Source organism: Pezoporus flaviventris, unplaced genomic scaffold (genome assembly GCF_033815535.1).
Source record: "Pezoporus flaviventris isolate CSIRO_AGI_PZ_B2104156 unplaced genomic scaffold, CSIRO_AGI_Pfla_v1 ptg000015l, whole genome shotgun sequence".
Classification (NCBI taxonomy): domain Eukaryota; kingdom Metazoa; phylum Chordata; class Aves; order Psittaciformes; family Psittacidae; genus Pezoporus; species Pezoporus flaviventris.
Genome location: NW_026892563.1, coordinates 1,658,344 through 1,678,743, shown reverse-complemented (window position 1 = coordinate 1,678,743; position 20,400 = coordinate 1,658,344). Strand labels below are relative to the sequence as shown.

The window sequence follows — 20,400 nt, the reverse complement described above, 5'->3', positions numbered from 1 at the left end:
TTCTTCCAGCACGCTGAGAAATAGCAGCCGCCTGTGTGCTACCTGCTATAAATAAATGCCATTAAAAAATGACCAAAAAATTGTTTGTTCCTATTTCATGGAACTGCAGCCAGATAAAATTTCCCTCAACCCTGTCTTCAGGTACCTGCCATCTTCACAACGAAAACAATGAACATGTAGATGCTTGTTTCCCCCTGCTTTACGTTAATATGGGTATCACTAACAGAATATCAACCCTACACGTTATTCTAATAACAGCAACCAAGGCTGCCACTTAAGAGTAACACATGAACAAGACGTTCAAAATCCAAATGCTTTTCAAACTGTACCAGGTTCACAATATGGTGATATCCCTCAGCCGGCTAGCAAGAGAATGGGTAAAATTATTCTTGCTCTAAACTGACGGTGCATCAGTTTGGGAGGAAAAAAAAAAAAAGAAGAAAGTCAATAATTTATTTTCTGTCTAGCACAAAGCCGCTCCTATCTCCCTCTCTGCTGACAAAATACAGACCAAGTTGGCTGTGGGGCTGTGATGAGGCTCTGTGAAGGGTCCTCGTTTTCTGCGTTTGTTTAATCACTGCAATTAGAGCTATGCAAATAATGAATTGTTTGCTACGGTGGCCAGGCTGGGGAGAATAAAAAAATCAAAAAGAAATGTTTGGGTTGAGCAATTTAAGAACTGTATTTTCTTTTTTTTTGTAACATGAAAACATAAAACTGTTTTGTTTGTTCCACTCAGAGGTCAGTGAAGCCTTGAAAGAATCCATTCAGTTTGAAATGAAAAATACATTTTCTCACTGGAACAAAGCATTTGAGCATTTGACATTTTTCCTTTTTTTTTTTGTCAGGCCAACATTTTCAGCACTCGGAGAGGGATGCTTAGAACAGCTCACTGCTTGTTGGGTGAAGGAGGAAAGGATCTGTTCACCCTTTACCCTAACCTCAGACACATCTCAGGCCTTCAGCAGGGGCAGGGTTGAGCACTGCAGCTTTCTCCCTTGAGGAAGCCACCACCAGCCCTCTGGTTCCTCACTGCCTGGTGCTGTGCTCTGGGCAGCCCCCAGCTCAGGGAGGCCAAGGGGCATCTTCCCACTCCCCACTGTGGTGGGGACTGGCACACTGCCTGCCAAAAGATGCTGGGTAGGTATGACTACAGGAACAGCAGCACTGCCTTCTCTCCATTAGCAGTGGCCCAGCCACAGCTTAAATGTCTAAGTAACATTACTGATGCTTGGCAAACACTTCACTTATATCCATGACACCCTAATGAGGTTGGTATCTGGCTCCTGGTTTTCAGAAGAGGCTATTCTGATCTCAAGCAAGTTAGTGAAAAAATTAAAAACCCAACAAGAATAAAAAGACTAAATCCACAGTGATTAGGCTGCAGAAGAAATGGATTGGGAAAGCCTCAGGCGAAATGTGACACATACTTTGGGCACCACAAGATGCACACTTCTCTCAGAGGCAGGGCTGCCTCTTTCTCCGTGAGAAAGGGTTCATCTCTTGGCACTGAAACATCTTCCTTTTTCAGTGCTTCAAGGAACACTCCATTTGGGTTTCAGGTGGGAGGGAGGTGGACACACATCTCAAGGAGGAGGCTGAAACTACTCACAGACCTGGGAAACCGCATACCCCTACACTGAGCACCTGGTCTGAATGAAGCACCTGCCTTGAGTCTTCCACAGCTGTAACAATTTACAATTATCTAGCAAAAAAAAACCAACAATGATCTAAAGTCAGAATGGCCCAAGGCTGCGTGTGGTTCTTCCCAGGATGGCACAGCCCCTGTGGTCCACGTGAGGCCAAGATGTTATTTGTGGTACAGCATGGGGTTGAGGTGAGGTGGCACCCTGAATCCTCACCAATGAACCACCAGCCACACACAGGAAGAAGGATTTGAAGAAATTTTTGGGGTTTTTGCTTCTTTATTTTCCTTTTTTAACCTTGGATTAGTAAGTGTCAGGAAGGGATGAGAGCGAATCTGTCTTGTGAAACAACACCCACAAAAACAAGCAGGGTCCCTTGATGGAGAGGGTGGCTACGACTCCTGAGGCATGGGGCGCATCGCCAGCCTAGCTCCCCATCATCATTTCAGGGCAAGAGTGGAATTGATGGACATAGATTCAGTCCTTACCTCAAGCTATGCTGCTTTTTCCAAAGCCACAGCTGTCATACACTGGTGTGTTCACAGGGCAGCTCCACTGAAGCCTTGCTTTCGACTGGGACTGGCCACCATTCCCACTGGAAGCAAAGGCATCATTCCCACCATATCTTATTTTCTGTTTTCACAGCGACTCAATGTGCCAGGAACTGTATGAGTAGGAATGAGGGTACAGACCCTTCCCTGATGAAATCATCATCTCAAGCCCAGCAAGGGTAGGAAATGATAACGTGGTTATGGTTCTCATTAGCTGTATTTTCCTAATATAAATATTTTAGCTACTTTTATTTACGCAGTCCACTCACACCAGTTAAATGAGATACTTTGCAAAGGGATACTTCAGCTGTCTGGAAATTAAGACATCGGACTACTGATTTTGTTAGGATGATGATTTGCCTAGATGAATAAGGTTTTCCTGGACCAGGTGTGCAGGGAAGGCAGGCGGTGGGAATGTGTCTGTCCGTGCATGCACACAACCGTGCATGTGTGTGTATGAGGGGGGAGGGTTGTTCTTTGTTTTGTTTTTGCCTTTGGTCAAATTCAAACAATGTGCAGTAACAAGAAGTAAATGTCATTTTCCTCCCATCCATCTTAATTTGGCATCCATTTTAAAGCTTACCTTTGACCTTTTAAAATGTTAATACACTTAAGCAGATATAAAAAACACAAAGCTCCTGCAAAAATTAATCACAGCCATATCACGATGTTAGCCTAAAAATGTAACATCAGTTGTTTTGCTCTTTCATTTTAAGAAACATTTGTCCAATGCAGCAGCAGTAACTATGCTACAATTAGCTATTATTTCCTTTTCAAACAAATACCCACGTTAAGTGCCACAGCAAAGCCCTATCAGCATGGCTAGCACAACCTGCTATGAATTTGTTTTGTTGGGTAACTGCCTGGAACAACAGAAAAGGTCCTGAAAAGGACCTTGATAAGTCACTTAACCCATCCTTCTGCCCCAGGCAGAACTGGCTACATCTAAACCCTTCCTGACAAGAAACCTTATTTAGACTTCCTTAAAGTAGCAGCCTTAAATAGAACTGGAAAAAATCTTGCACAGATCAGAATCTATAACATAAATATGAAAATAATTCATGTATGTGCACTACGTATACAAATATGAAAATACAAAGAGACAACCCTGACCTAAATGATAACTCTCCCACCTCTGACCGCCTCATGCCCTTTAACCAAAGGGTTCAAAACAGGAAACTCTAATAAAAACACTTCCTTCCTTTTTAAAAATAAAAGGCTGCTAACTTGAGAACCTCAGCTCCTTGGAAATGCAGCAGCACCTTTTCTCAAGAAAACCGGCTTCAGAAGCATCAGGTCCCAACATATTTGGGCTTTCATGCTTCAAAGCAAAGAGCTCTTCAGTTCCACCAGAAAGCAAATAGGAAGCAAGAGTGCTGACCAGCCTCTCTGGTAACCAAAGCAAATCTAAGATGTCTGGAGCCTGATCGCGATCAAAGGCATCCGCCTTGCCTGTTGACTTAACTGTTTCAGGTGGGAGGCTGTGCTAAGTCCCTCCAGGATGGTCCCTGCACAGCTCTGAGGTTACATGCTATGAAAACAGGGATCCATGACACGCAGACATACGCTGCTTTCGCTTTCTTTTGTGTAGCATCTGATGGCATCCAGGGCTACCCCCATCAATTCAATAACACCCTTTAGAAGACAGAAAGCTATGGTGACAGCCAAAATGTATCCTGACAGACAAGTGCTGGTTTCATGGCTAAAAACAGCTGCTACCCAAGCATCCCAAAAAATCCCTTAAACGCCTAAATGGCAAACCCAAACCAAAGGCAAATGCATCCCCTCAGTGAGTGAGAAGTATAACTCCTTCCAATTGCTTTCTTACACCTACCAACATTGCCTTGGTTCCAGCACAACTGGAGCATAGCCAAGCAGTCTTCCACAAGCTGAACACCCGCTTAGGTACAACTAAGCGTGGGGGCAAAAGTGAGATACCGAGCCTGGCACCACAATCCTGTGAGGGAACGACACCTTTTCACGTATCCTGCCCATAAAGTGCAGAAGAACCGTAATGCAGAGCCCAGTTTCTTCCATCACGGAAACCTTGTGAATCCACCCTAACCGCACATAGGTCCTCCCATAGTGAAATGGCAAAAGGTAAACTCCATCCACTCCCTAGAGATCAGAAACGATTTAACAGCATATCATGGCTACAAGAGCAAGGCTTTTCCATGTATTCCTTCTTTTAGGATACACTTCTGCAAGTACACATGTGTGTATCTGCCTGCATGTATATATATATTTACTTCTATCTACACACCACATGCTGTCTCTGGTAGAGAGCATCCTGTGCCAAAGAGACCCTTCGCTGTCACACCTGGAGACCCTCCAGGGCTGCAGATTCATGCTTCCACTGATCTTCCACTGATCTGGCAGGGGTGTTTGAACTATGTGATCTTTAAGGTCCCCTCCAACCCCAACCACTCTATGCTTCTGTGATTCAACTGCTCTTCCATGGAGCTTGTGGAAAACTCTTCCCCAAGGTCAACAGTCTTACATAGTGGGTCCAAGGGGCTTGGGACCTGCAACAACTGTCTCCAAGAATCCCAAAGACAGTAACACAGGCAAGATTCTTCCAAACTAGAATCATCCGTCTCATTTTCTTCCCTGGGAAATACCAATAGAGGAAGTTGTTTTTTTTTGTGGGGACAGTACAATAACATAGATCTGGAAATATGTTCCTGTTTCCTTCTGGCATCCACACAGCATCCCACAGCCTGGAGAGCAAGGCTTAGCCACACACAAGCAGCCCTCTTCCCCTGCCTTTCTGTGGGGCAGAACCCTGGCCAAGAGCTGCCTCCTGATCTCCAGCCCATCACCAAGGCCAGAGATGAAGGCATCTATTATTGAGACAGTGATGCCTGACTGCTTGTTTGGGAAAATCCTGATTAAAAAACAATGTGTTGCCCTTCCTGTTTGCTTTGCAGTGGCCTTGTGGGGATCCAGCTCTACAGCAAGCGATCCATCACCAACAATCAGAAAGATGTGTATCATACACAAAAATACAGACACAAAAATACCTCACATTTACTTAGTTTTCCATGTCTTCCATTCTTGTTGCCCTTCTGCATCATCTATTTCAATGCCCCTCAATATGTTTTCTTTAACCTAATTAGTATATAAACATATAAGGACCACCTGATTATTTTTTTTTAAACAAGGACCGTTTTGTGCAGTATTGCCATATAAGCTTTCAAAGGCAATCAGATTAAAGGAAATTAAACACAGTAAATACACATTTCTGATTCTGCCACTTCTAACCCTGTATTATAGGGGTTTTGCTTACATGCAACAGAATACACATATGCTGTTGTTATATTGCTTGTGACTGGTTTATTCACTGACTTTGGATATTCACGGACTGTAAGTTAAATAACACTCCTCTAGCTAATTGGCTTATTCACTAAGCATAGATGAATAACTGATGGGTTCAAAAAGTCACCATTGTCTGAGTCAGTCACCAACTAACTAACTTAGCCATTCAACCAGGGAGAAGTTTTCTTCTCTGAAAGGTGACAAGTAGCTTTGTAATGACTTCTATTATTTTCCCAATAAACTCAGAGTAAATAGGACATTGCAGCTAGAAAAACACAGAAAGAGAAATTAGCTGCTACTGTCATTAAGGATTCAGAAGCTGAAAAAGAACAGTTGGTGCAATGCAGCTGGAGAGGCTTTTCAGAGTAAAGTGATTATTCTCTGGCCATTAATGACTTATTTCTTGCTGAAGAAGACCTGCACTCCTCCAAATAACCTGGCTTTGCTGTGAGGAGCATGCTGTCTGCCAAGGCTCGTGAGAGCCATTGCCCCCTTGGCCCTCATGGTGGCCACTGCACTTCTCCCACCTCTTTGCTTCCATGCCACAAGACAAGCAGAGAAATAATTTTAATTCTACAGAGTGAAGCACATGCAGGAGTGATTGGTCTTCAACATTAGCCTGACCATTGAATTTGAAGCTGCAGCCTGGGATGTTCAGAGGGGCACATGTCCTCAGCGGCCTTCTAGTACCTAAAGGGTACTACAAAAAATCTGGAGAGAGACTTTTTACAAGGGCAGGTAGCAACCGAACAAGTGGGAATGATTTTAAACCAAAAAAGGGTAGATTTAGATTGCACATTAGGAAGAAGTTCTTTACTGTGAGGGTGATAAGACACTGGAACAGGCTGCCCAGAGAGACTGTGGATGCCCTGTCCCTGGAAGTGCTCAAGGCCAGGTTGGACGGGGTTTTGAGCAACCTGGTCTACTGGAAGGTCTCCCTGCCCCTTACAGGGGGGTTGGAACTGGATGATCTTCAAAGGTCCCTTCCAACCCAAACCATTCCATGATTCTATCAACTAGCAAAAACTAAAGGGTACTGGAAACAGGTCCAGCTGAGAGAGGTCCGGTCAAGGCAGCACTTGATTGTCGAGTGGCACCTGCCATAGGGTCGCCCAGAACATCAGGCCACCCACAGGACTGGCAAAATCCCACAGACATGACCCTATAACTCACCCCACCCACACTGCAGTGCTGCTCTGTATGTTAAAGGAAGGCATGGACAGACCTGTTTAAGGAAAAAAAAGAAAAGGGAAAGCCACAACTAACAAGCACCACTAAATCACCCAGCAGAGCAGCTCCTCCAGAGAGTGGCCTGTTTACAGAGTTGCTTGGTGCCCTGAGAGGGATAGGCAATATTGCAAGCCCAGGAATGGAAATTTCTGAGGAGAACCAAGATAGGTTAACAGTGATGCCTGGCAGGCTGCGACCTCTTGTACTACCACCTCCTTTTTGAAACGTAGAGTCTGCTGGGAGAATTCAAGCTTAGAGCTTTAAGCAAAAAAATAAGGAAAACTTTTTCTTCCTGAAGACTTCCTATAAAACCCAAGAAATGCTAAAAGTGTTTTACTGTATTGTTATTGTGTAGATGCCATTTCTGGAAGGGTGACCCAGCGCAGCTGGATCTCAAAACAAAGCCACTCGTGGCTAGCACCACACATTGCCAACTGGCTCCTTCCACTCAAAAATAAAATAAAATAGTAATACAAAAAAGGCAAGTGCCCCCATAAAACATTCATCCATCCCAATTTCGTAACAGAAGTATTTGTCAGCCCCCATTTTGCTTCCCGTTCTTTGGCTGCCTGCTCTACAAAGCCACCATTTCAGCTGCCTGTGCATACAGACCAGTGGGCACACTGTGGTGCAACAGCTCCTGCATCCTCATCCTCCTGCCCACAGAGGGGATGGCCACCCCTCTCCCCAGATCCTCACCTGCAGCACTAGAGATTATTCAGGGCAAATTTTTATTTTATATATATATATATATATATATATATATATTTATCAGGTGTTCTGGGGCACCCACCAGAGGTACTCGGCTCCTGTAACAATCACGTGATTTATGTAGAAGTAATTGGGGTTAAACTATCTGCCACATCAAACTCTTCACATTTGGCCCCATCTTTAGGACCTAGAAACATCTGAAATAAATAAGCCATGTGTCATCGAGCAGGGTCTGGGCTTAATTAGGATCATTCTGGATTTTATGGGAGAAATCTTGTACTGCCAGCTTTATGTGGCTAGCCTATCACTTGCAAGGTTATCTGCTGGGGTTTTTTATTTCCCTTTCTATTTCCCCGCAGCTTTTTCTTTTTTTTTAAATCCTCCAACCAGCCGGATGACAACCACTCCTTATCTTTGGCTGTCGTCCATGCTAAAATAAGAATGCTGTTGTTACGCCAAGGGAGCTGCACCCTTCCACCTCCGTTCCATCCCAACGTGCACACAGCTGGCTGCACAGGAACGCCCGAGGTGCCATTTTCTGGCCATTTTTCTGTGATGTTGTTGCAATTTACCCTCTAGCCATGATTTGTATTTGGAAATCACACTGGGCCTCTTGTGCCACAGATTTTACAGACTTCGAGTGACAGACAGTCTCTGTCCTGAAAAGCTGGTGATACTCAGCCCATCTTCACTGTCACTGCTTCCCTGCCTTGACATAGGCTAGCTGACACGAGGGCGAGCACGCAGCTGAGCGTCGCTCGAGCGGTGCTGGGCGATTTGATTAGCAGCAGAGAATGACTGGATTAGAAGAGGGATAGGATTAGAGATTGATGAATCACTGTGAGGCTGCTACATCGGTAGAATTGGCTTCAGCAGCAGCATTTGAATGTCAAACCGTACCCCCACAGAGCAGTTAGGTCCCACCTATCACTTCAGACTGCTGTGCACAAGGCAGCTGAGGAAGGCAAAGCTTTTGAGTTAGGGTCTGAACAGACAGCCTGGTACAGGTAAGCCCTTGGTGGGTCACAGGCAATGATGATGAGAGGAGAGGCAGGGAAACATGAAATGATTTGCCCAAAGCTACACTGGCAATCTGTGGCAAAGGCAGAAACGGGAGCCAGATTTTCTAAAACAACAAAAAAATAAAAATGAGTTCTTCAGGCAGGAGATGAGCCAGCTGCCTTTCTTACATGCAAATGCTTTTTTCCTCTGTAATTCACACCGCTGCAGGCTCTGCACAGCAAACGCCAGCTTCCTGAAGTTGTAGCGTGTTCAGCGCGACCTGCTCTTCACGCATGTCATGCCCGTTACATGACTAGCTCCATCCTCCAGCCTGCACTTGCAATGCGATCCACACGCCTTGCAAAAGCTTATCGCTTCCAGTTGTGGTAGGAAGCAATCAGGTCCCTGCAAAACCCATCACTGGGGTGATTCCTGGTCTGACAGGGATAGCTCTGGCTACTCGAGCGCCTCCAGAATTTTATGCATATACAGAAACTCAGCATTGCTCCCAGTTAAATCAAGTGGTTATCCCCTCTTCAAATTTGGCTTCAATCATTTCTGAAGGTGAAAGACATTTCAGTGTTTCCCTCATAGTCCCACTGGAGCTTATCAGAGAAATGCTACAGAATTCATTAGAGACGCGAAGGACAAAATAGCGAGGGGGCATTAATGAAACAGACTGCTCTGGCAGAGCTGCACAGGCAAACGTGTGGGCTGTCGGCAGCCCCCTGCACTAGTTACTGGAGTTACATCCAATTACCAGGGCCACTTGTCGAAGTGAAAAGGAAGGAAAGGCTCTTCCAAATTTACCTATAAAAAAAAAAAAATGGAAGTGTGCTGATTTTCTGCCCAAAACTCCAATCAGTAGCGTATTCATGAGGAAAGCTTTACTTTAAAGGTTAAGTCAATTTGCTAGTGATAAATGGCAGGAAAGGTTACCCAGACAAAAAAAAGAATACTTCCTCATCGAGTTTAAATGGAAAATACCTGAAGAATTAATGGGCAACCAGATACTCTTTTCTCTTTAACAGTACATCTACATTAGACTGTGTACAGGCATGTATTTTTTTTAATCTTGCACTTAAAACATTATTTCTTTAAAGAGATTTCTGATGGAGAACGGCACGTGAGAAAACTAACGTCAACAACGGCCACTAAAACCAATTTTAAACAGGGGAAAGAAGAGAAGGGAATGGGAGTAGCTGCCCTGCAGCACCTCCCGGAGGGATGCAGAACTTGCGGAGCTCGCACCGCACCGAAGCACCCGCCGCCACGCACGCACCGAGCCCGGCGAGGCGATGCCGGCGCCCCACGACAGCCTCCTTCAGGAAAAGCCATTACGGAAGACGCAGGTGACAGCTCATCCTCCAGGCAGCCCTCGCCGAGAAAACGGGAGACAGCGGGCGGAATTCCTTCTCAACTTCGGAAGGGTAAACCTTCATCCTCACCCTCATCCTCGTTTCAGACAGGCTACGAGAAGGATCCCAAATCCCCCCATTATCGCCCATCTTGAAACCCACCCTGCGTTTTTAATCTCCTCCTTCCAGAGCGCGGACCCGGGTGCTTAAAGCAGCGGTGACCGGCCGCGTTTTTGTCTCCCGTGGGGCAGAACCCACGAGCCGTGGGGGGCGATGCCCGGCCGCAGCACCAGCCGCTCCTCCCCGCGCACCCACCGGCGTGGTTCCGGATAAGTTGCGCAGGGAAGAAGAGGAGGAGGAGGAAGGGGATGGGGGTGACTCTGCCCACGGTCTCGCCCCGTCCCCCACGGTCCGCGCCCCCCCGCCGCAGCCCCACCGCCGGGACAACCCGCACAAAGCCGCCGCCGGGCTCTCGCTGCGCCCGCTCGGCGCCACCAGAAACAATAGTCACGGGCCGAAGCGGGGACGGCGGAACCGCCGCCGCCCTGCCCACGGTACCGCAGAGCCCGGCCGCGGGTGGCAAAGAGGGGGAGGGGGAAAGATTCCCGCAAAACACCGCTGCTCCGGCCAACCTGTCACCGCGCCGCCCGCCCGCCCGCGGCTGTCGGCGCGCAGCCGCCCAGTGGCACCTACCTCGGGTGGAAGGTGCAGCAGCCCCTAGCTGGGCTCCATGGGGCCGCAGCCGCCGCCCGCCTCTGTCAAGCCCGACCGCCGCCGCCGGGGACGCACAGCCCTGCCCTGCCCGGTACCGCGTCCCGCTCCCCCCCGCGCCGGGCGGGGCCGGGCGGGGCGAGGGCAGGGGGGCGGAGCTTTACCGCCCCAGGTCACGCCTACCGCCCTTCGCTCCGCCCCCCCGCTGCGCTTCTCCCCCCCTCCGATCCTTCCTCCCGCGCCTGCCGGGAGTCGGGATGCGCACACGCGTACGTGCACGCATGGGGTAGGGACCGCAGAGGGTCCCGCGTAGCTGCACCAGGCTTTGCGGGAACAACTCTGAAGCCCGGGAGGATGCTGCTGCCGCAGGCACCTTCATCCTTGTTAATCCATCTCAGTGATTCTTTCCTCCCTGCCTGCTTGAAGTTTGGACCTTGTCTCCTCTGCCTCTGTCTCAGATTGATCACATTTATAATTTCCTAGCTTTTCTTTACTCCCCCTCCCCATTTCCCTTCATTTGAAATTTCCCCCTTTCTTTTCCACCTTCTATCGCCCTTGTCTCCATTTTCCCATCTGGCAGAAGTTCCCAAGCCCCTTTGACCACAGACTCCATGCTTTTAAATGGTTTTGTCGAGGGCAAAAGAGTTTTCCACAGGTTTCAAATCTCTATTAGTGCTGCCCGCAGCTTATTGGAAGGTGCAGCGCATTAAACTAAATCCCTGGCTAGTGTTACATAACATGCCCTCGAATGCACATAAAAGATGATTGTAATTCCATCTGGATTTCTGTTGATATTAGCGAACCGCTTGAGATTTCCTCTTGAGGTTTAATGGGCTTTTCAAAACCTTCGACTAGTGCTGGATCAAACAGATTACAATTTTAGAAAGGGTAAAGCACACGCACTTATGACATGGTAGAAATTAGTGAAAGAAGGGGAAAAAAAAAAGACTTAGTAGGTCATCTGCCTAATCCATCTTCCAAAAGAGAGTAGGAATGTCCCCCATAGGATAATTTATGGGCATTTGTCTAGTTTTCTTTGAAATGCTCCAAATATGTGGCTTCCTTGCTGCCCATAAGAATTTAGGTCAAGCTGCCTGAGAGTGAATTTTGTAGCATCTTGGGATTTAACATCCACTGCTGTTATGCCAAGTTTGGGGATTTGTTTATTTCTTTTTTTTCCCAAACAGCACAACGGTGCAGTTGCAGTTGGTCATTTCTTTCTTGCCCATCATTATGGAAAAGTTTTGGCCAACACTTTTCCCAGGTTGAGAGCCCAGGGACAAGCCCAGCTTGGAAAATGTCAGTTCTGTGCTCAGTATGGCCAAGAGATTTAGTCTAATGTCAGGATTTGTTTGGAGAGCAGTGGAGAGGAAGACGAGTTTTATACTGGTCTGTAAATCCGTGGTGCACCTGCATCCCAAATACTGCTGGAGCTCTGGTCTTACTACCTCGAAAAGGGCATGGTAGAGCTGGACAAAGTTTGGAGGAGGCTAGCAGTGACGGTCTATGGTTTGAAATGTTTCCAGTTACGTACGTCAGGCTGGAAGGGGCACCTGAGGGAGGATGTGGCAGAGGTTCCTTTGCTCTTGAGTACCATGTAGGGAGTGAGCAGGAACTGTTGGCCATTAAATGAAGGTAGCAGGCAGCCACTTCACCTGACCATATGGAGGTGATTCTTTGTGCAAACACAACTGTGCAGCCTGTTGCCATCTGACAGTGGGTACTTGTGTTATTTTGAGGGGGAAATGGATGAACTTACAGAAGAGAAATCCACAGAGGGCAGCCAAATCACAGCTGGCTCAGAAAGGTCCCTCCAACACAAATGGTTCACGGCTGGGCTTGCTCTGTTCCCCCCTTCATTTTTAGCCACCATTTACCTGCCAGCAGTGATTACTCCTCTCAGATTTAATGTCACATCTGGGTTAATTTTGTGCTGCCTGCAGCTTTCCTAATGCCTGTATTGCGTAAAATTGGGTACTGAAAGGGATGAATGGCTTTCTGGAAGGTATCAGGATGATAAGGTGACGGAGTCTTATGAGCAAGCAGAGAGAGAGCTAGGAATGCTGTCAACCAAGTGGGCTGCTTGGGACAGTAGTCAAGATGTGAGGAGGAAACTGTCAATCAAAAACGTTCTGGTTTGGAAGAATTGAGGGTTTAATGATTCAGGACTGTTATCTGTCACAAGTGCTTGGATTACATTACCACCTTTCAATCAAGAATTGGAACACATGTTGTCAAATCTATTCATTAAAGCGTGTGTGGACTGCATGACATTTTGTGTGGAATGCAGTGTGTACAGGTGTGAAATCATGAGCCTGTTGTTTTGCACTCTTGGGAAGGAATGGAGAGGATGATGTTGGTGCTGATGTCATAAACTCTGAACAGTGTAAACCTGTAATACAAAATTCAGTTCTTGGAGATGTCTGCTTGTTTCAGTGGGAGAGTGGCAACACTGTACCAGTACACGGTCCATCATGGAAGTTGGAAGTGTCAAAGCCCACCGGATAAACCATCATTATGCATTGAGTCATCAAAAAGAGAGAGTCACTGGCTGCAAACAAGTTTCTCTCAGCCTTCTGAAACATGACAGAAATAATCAAATCTAGCTGTGGCCCGAGAACAGTGACCTTAATTTAAAATCAATCAAAAATCCCTTTGTCAATGGCAGCTGATCACCCATTCACATCTCAGGCCGATGCTTTTCCAGGCCTGCTGTTGTCAGTGCTGTTAGACAAATGGGTAAGCATTATGTGTTTCTGTCTTCTCTCTTCCTCCATGTCTTTCAAATTGAGATAGCATGGCCTCAAACACTTCTCTGTGTTCCTGACAGAGGGATTTTTTTCTGTGCATTAGTTTCTAAAGCTGTACAGGTATGACTCAGCATGGCTGCTTTATCCATGTGGCTTCTCCGGAATTTACCAGTTCAATAGTTTGTATCCACCTGAATCTCAGCACAAATTGAAGCACATGGTACTTCTGAATTCCCATATAAGCTTTGTACTAAAGTTGGGTGGATAAGGTAACTATATAGAGAGGATCTGCATGAACTTTATGTGTTGCCTGTGCTAATAAGCATACTGGTGGGCTGTTACTCTTTCCCTTTGTGAAGCATGTAAAACAGCCAGCAGTATCATTCATTTTGACCTATTGATCTTGTGGAAACACTTTGATCACATGACCATATTATGCAGTAGGAAAATTAATGCTGCCAGGTGTGATTACTAACAGCAACCCAGCTTCAAACTGGAATCACAAATTCTATAGAAGCACCCACACTACGAATGCTGGGTGGGGAGAACTGACAGATGGGTTCACGCACAGTATCTGTTGTGAACTTCTGGAGCACAGCAAGAGTGCTCATTGCACTGGGGGCTCTGAGCAGGTGCAGGAGTCTTAGCGACAGAAGTCATCTTCAGGTTTTCCTGTAATAATATATAGGCAGTAGGAAGCCCGTGGCAAGTCTGAATTGAGCACTAAGCAGCTTTAAAATTGTTTAAGGCATTATCTATTATGAGGAAGTTTATAAAGCTCCATCTCCATTATTTGAGTTTTCACGAGGTCATAATCCACTTGACCCTCGTGGTTTATTTCATCACTATTGTCCCCCAGAGGAATTATAACCTTTACCATTACCACTTGCTAAATATATCAAGAGGTTTTAGTGATATTATCATAAATCACCAAGCTCAGCTTTGTTGCTTGTAATGTGACAATAGTACCTACTGATTTTTGATGCAGTGATTGTTAACCTGATCTACCTGTATTTTTAAATGACTTTATAATAAGAACATATGCTAACAATATGAGCATGTTTTTTTCTTTCTTTTACATTAAAAAAAAATTGCCTTTTTCTGAGGTTGTCTGAACTTCAAGTGCTGGCTTTTTAGGCAACGTTTCTGTGATCAAACATGAAAAATACAAACTCAAGCATATTGAAATCAAGCCCAGTGACTTCAGGTAACCCCATTCTCACAATTGTTTCTCCTTTCAGTTAAATGCATGAGTGTTTATTAGAAATCATATTATAATTCGGTTATCCTACAAGCAGTTATTGAAAAGACCAAAGATATCTCAGGTAAGCCAGGTTATGTTACTATGTGGCTTTTTAAAAGGGTAAGCCATAGGGAAGCTCATGACGAGTGAGAATTTTGGATAAGAGTAATGCGTTGAACTATGTTGCTTTTTGCACTTCAATCTGTTTTCCAGCAGAAAGTGGGTCCCGTGTCAAGCCCACAGGAGACAGTAAAGAGAATTTCCCATAGAAAAACCCAAACAAACATGCTACTGAAGCCAATTTGTACTTGAACTAAAGATCAGCTTGGATCAGAAGTTGGCTTCAAAACCATTTTGACAAGACATACCTTGTAAGACAGTAACTAGGATCCAGTCAAGCTGCTTCTGGCTCCAAGAAGGCTTCACTTGTGCTGTAAATCAGGCTTCCTTGCTGGAGCTGCTGGGATCCAAAACTGAGATTCTTTGTAGCAGCACCTGCAAAAGAAGTTTGTCTGTCTGACATAATACTGAATGGCAGGTCTGGATGAGGGTATAGGGGTGTACTTTAGCATCCCCCACCTCCTCACCAACCCACAGGCCTGCATGGCTACAGTGTATTAATTTACACCCCAGCTAGTCACTCTTCAATCTTTATGGTCAGCAGAGAGAAATAGGCACTTCTAGGATGCCATTCATTTGACCTACCTTAGACATCTACTTTAGGAAGAGATAAATTATTCCCCCAAATGTCTATGCTTCCCTGTTGACCACAAAAAGACCAGTAAATGGTTAGTTCAGAGGCAGGTGTCTATATTACAGGCTGTGTCTACATGCAAAATACTAAACTGATTTTTCTATGAAGCTGCTCTCACAATGGCTGTTGAAATGCTTTGCAAAGATTTTGATTTCTGTATCGTGAGTGTATAAAATAACATATTTTTCTTCTTCTTTTGCAGTCTTTATTTTTGAGAATCATTACGTTAGCAGGGCCTGCCGGTTTTGTTGGAGTTGATCATGTTGGTGCTCTGTTCAGATTGTTTTCAGCTGACTACTGAGAAATTGGCATTTTTTTTCAGTATTTCACTCTGTGACATTCACCAAATCATAGAATGGTTTGGGTTGGAAACGACCTTCTTTGGGCAACCTGTTCCGGTGCCTCACCACCCTCACAGTAAAGAACTTCTTCTTTATATCTAACCTGAACTTCCCCTGTTTAAGTTTAAACCCATCACTCCTTCTCCTATCATGAAGAGTCCCTCTCCAGCATCCACTGTTTGTCTGATTTAATGTAAAAGTGGAAGAAAGGTGTATTTTACACCAAGGAAATGAATACAACATTTGAAACACCTCTCATCACTATGTATGACTAGAAAAAGTAGATGAATACAGACACATTTTTGTTTTTATTTGATTACAGGGAAGGATTTAAATACTATTAGTAATAAAAAAATCTATGGCAGTGAGAGTCACTGTACTGCCATAAAACCACTGAGACCCTGTGCAGTACATCTCAGAAAAGGCCCAAGGCTCAGATGTCTGTCTCTATGTTCTTGTATTCCCAACAAGCAGTGAATAATGCATTAGTTTTGCTTCCAGCATCCTATTTTGAATATGCTTTAGCCAGAATTATTAGCTTTCATGTAGTGTATACTGTTAATGGAGGTCATGCTCTGTGCCCATCTAGTGCTGTCTCCAGAAGTGCCCTGGTACAGCACAAAGAAAAGTTTCACTAGAAATTCTCCCTGTTGGCTGTCACCATGGGGCAACCCAAGATTTCCCTCATACAGGGACAGATCCAGGTGGACTCAGTGGAAATGTCCCTACGAACACTACAGGTCTTTGTCTCAGGCCCAAAATATGTAACAAAGCAGGAGGAGGGAACCTTTTACATTTCAGTGACCTGGGAGGACTCCTACTTTCTGTCCTCATACTGCTCTGTGGAGACCAGCCCTGAGACCACCCACCCCTTCACCCAGGCACCCTGATGTGTGTGTGTTACCTGCTCTGAGAACATCTGAAGCCACTTAATAACGAGCACCCCGCTGGAGCTGTCCTGCACTTGGTCAAGGTGTGGATAGCCTGAAGAGAGCTTTCCTTAAATCCGTATGTCTTGAGGAGGGCCACCAGCTCCCCAGTATTGCTGATGGCCCTAGTCATCACTGAGTGGGAGCTTGTCTGAGAAAGGAGCTGCAGAGCTGAGTCCTGGGGTGAAACCATGTTCTTGGTTGCTGTAAAGCTGTAGAACTCTTTCCTTTGGCAGCCGTGGTGGTCTAAAAAGATAATTAGCTTGCAAAGAGTTATAAAAAGAACATTATTATTTAAGATAAAGGGTATCATTTCCAAAAGAGTAGGCGTTTACACACACACACACGTGTACACACATACATGCATGCACACATCCTTTATTTAAGTTTTCATAGCTACCCTTGGCGCAATGCAGCCAGCTGTTAAAACCAAAATAGCAACGAGTGCACATCATACGCCCTCTGTATTACCATTTGAAAGGGACAGTTCCTTGGGAGGATGGGAATTTGACAGGATATGAATATGTCTGAGACTCTATTAGGCACTAATTCAGCAGGACTGGCTGAATGAGATGAAGAAATGAGGAGGAGAGAATTCAAATTTGAGCTGATTGGTAATTTTTGATGAAAGCCCCTTAGTCTCATTCAGTGACTGTTAATTACCTCTGGAAATTAACATTTATTTTTCTCTTCAGGAAATGTCGTTTGCCTGCCAATATGGAAAGATTAATTAAATTCTTCCATGGATGAAGGTGCAAGTAGGGTCCTTGTGGTCAGTGCACATTTTGGCTGTGGAGGCAGATATAGAATCATAGACTAGAATATACCATGACAAACCTGGTTTTGAAAAGAACAGCTCAGCTCTTTCCTCTTGTGTCTTTGCAGGAAAATAAGTGCATCCTTGTCCTTCTGAGGTGATGTTGGCCTGCCAGGTGCTTTCAACAGGAGAACTCTGAAAGAGGGGAGGGAAAGGACAGTGATGATTAAAGAGCTTGGAAGTGAATTAGAGGAAGCCTCTTGCTCCACCCAAGGAGAAACAATTAATAATTCAGGACAAAGGTATCTCTGCTTAGATCAGACAGAAATCCTCAGCTTGGACCCATCTATACAGAGTATCACAAAAGTTAATTCATTAAAGCAACATTATAACTACAACCTCACATTCATAAGCTGTTCAGAAACACAACAGCTTCTCCTACCAGTTCTCATTTATTTGATCTTGGCTCAGCCTCAAAAGCTGCTTTTGTCAGTACTAATGATGGCCCTTCCACTGCTCAAGAGTTTATTTCCAGTATCCAGTATTATGCTGTTCACTCCTGCTGTGCAGAAGAAAAAATAGGAAAGAAAGGGAGAGCAACGTCCCAGACACACTGCTGTATGTAGTGTGGGCATTTGATTGAGTTCCTGATTATAGCTGTCAAGCAAATATCTGGGCGTACTTGCTAAAAATCAGGCAACATCTTAAAAGGAAAGGAATGCTCTGTTCCTTGATACTTTTCCTTTTTTTCTGAAAGGAAGTCCTTGCATTAAGTTTTAATGACAGATTAAGTAGATGGAAAGTCACTTGGAAGCCCAACGGGCAGAGAGATTTTAGTCTGCCTCCGTTACACTCGCAGGGAGGAAATGAGGCAGCTGAGAAGAAGCTCAGTGTCAGGAAGGAGGCAGACAGGTCAAACGGACAGGCTTTCCAGAAGCAACCTAACTGAGAGCAAACAAGCAGCTGCAGACAATCAAAACCAGCAGGGCAGCCAGCTCCAGAGATTGCTCCTGATTTGCAGCACAAGCCAAACCTCCCCATGGGGAGCTGCTCTGGTGCTCCCATCTTCCACGCAGCACCGCAGTAGCAAGCTGGCATCACCAAGTGATCTCACCAGGAGTGTGACAGCTGGATTGGAAGAGGGATGAGAGTCTGCACGTCAGCCTTCCCCTGGCAAAAGCTGACCTCCTCCTGGTCCCTTCAGCAACCTGCAGGACTCATCTGGGTGCTGGGCTGGGGACCTCAGAAAGGGAATGTCCAGGAGAAGCAAGAGCCTGGGGTCTGATCCTAGATTCAGGCTGGAATATTCTTCACACATCTGCCAGGATCAGCAACAGGCCAATGCAGCAATGAAAAATGCAGCCCTCACTGGCTTGACTGGCTTTTATAAGAGAGAATCCTGACGGACAGAGGAATGGGATACTATCTTGTACGGTGAGGCAGGAGCAGCATTGAAGGTTTGAGGGTTACACATTGAAGGCTGTTATTTGTGACAGAGGAGTCCATTTTGGCTCTTCACTGTTCCCTATACATAGTGAAAAGGAAGTAATACCTTGGCCCATTAGCAAATCTCACACAGATTACAGATTTTACCTCTAGTCTACAGTGTGTTTTGAGATCACTATGGGAAAGCACAGCAAGCTACCAATGTTTGCTATGTTTTGCATCAGCTATAATGTAAGAAGTTGCTGCCAGGCAATGGCAGCGTCATTTGCTTGCAATAAATTTGGAGATTAGTAACTTAGAATCTGTTCAGCTGAATTCCTGCTGAGGAGGAAGATTGGAAATTATGGAGACAGGCAGCAAAAAGCAAGCAAAAGTGATACAAACAGAGAAGATGTGACAAAAAGGAATAAGAAACTTGCATAGGACATATCTGTTCAGTGGCCAGTCTGGAAAAACAAAAGAGACTTTTCTACATGGATAGCCAGCCTAGACTTCTTTTTGTAGCTTTTAAATAATGTCACACGTGGAACAAATCTATCATTTCCAAAGAAAAACATGGAAAGTCTGTTATGTTCTTACAAATGTTTTCTATTTCTTTCCCAGCTAAATCTGTTTACCAAGTTGGACTCAATTCTGTAAGCTGCTTCTTCAAAACTACATTTTTTGACAAATTCGTTATTTGCCAGAAACATTCTCCCAGCTTTAAATAAAAAACAAAAAAATAATTCAATAGACTGGAAAGAGTCCAGTAGGCTTTGGTTCAAGCCTTATAAAGCAGCAAATAAACATTTTCTGCATGCTTGAGGAGAGCATATGACTCCTCAGTCCTCCGCAGTCTCTGTGTAGAAGAAGGGAGCTCAACACATGGAGAAATACCTAGTCAGATTTATTTCATCTTCAGTTAAGCGAGCAAGCTAGATCTCCTTCAGCCTCTGGCACTGACATCAAGCTGTCATGATTATAGTCACAAATCTTTTTTCTCTTATGTGGTACACAAATCCATGTGTTCCAAAGTACATTAAAAGACAAGTAAATAATTCCATGAACAAAAGAAATGAATACACATGAGGAAAACAAGGAATTCTGAGGCTACCTGAAATAATTCTGTCTTATCTGAACTTGCTTTAGCTTGTCTGCCTTCAGCTAATCTTATTATAGCAAATAGGAACATAGAGGTGCTATGATAACAGCTTTTATGGTGAATGTGCTGTTCAGGCTGATGAAGCTAAAATGTAGTGTTTGAAGTCTAATGGCAAGTGAGAGAGAAAACACCTATTAAACATGTTAGATGAGCAGTGTATCCAATTCCTAAAAAATATTGGCTTGTTTGCTGTCTTCTGAGACAGAAAGATATATACACATACAGATATATAAGCAATGATAGCATTCAAGAAATGGTTCAGAACTGAGTCAGAGATGCAAATGCACTTTCTTATATGTGCTTCTTGCTGCAACTTTCTTTTTGCTGTTCAGAAAAGTTCAGCGTATTATTTTCCCATTGTGTTTGCAGTATTACCTGCTCTTCCGAAAACAGCTGCCGTAATGTCTTCCTACAAAGCTCAGGGAGCATTGGCCTTCTCTAGCTGTTGGGATTTCATGACAGCTCCTACAAGAGCAGCCAGTGCATGAGTAATATTCAGAGCGTGGCACCCC

The 20,400-nt window shown here is 44.9% G+C and overlaps 1 protein-coding gene across 3 annotated transcripts in view; it reads right to left on the bottom strand.

Moving 5' to 3' along the window:
* RAI2 (retinoic acid induced 2) overlaps positions 1-10,663 on the bottom strand; it is a 44,314-nt gene extending 33,651 nt beyond the window's left edge. Inside the window, exon 1 of one of the 3 annotated variants that reach the window (XM_061453183.1) lies at positions 10,510-10,663. The gene's annotated coding sequence lies outside the window, so the exon portion shown is untranslated. Of the gene's footprint in view, positions 1-9,740; positions 9,894-9,978; positions 10,004-10,509 lie in introns of those variants that run through there. The other 2 variants (XM_061453186.1, XM_061453184.1) reach the window with 2 other exon arrangements.
* Between the last annotated feature and the right edge of the window lie 9,737 nt (positions 10,664-20,400).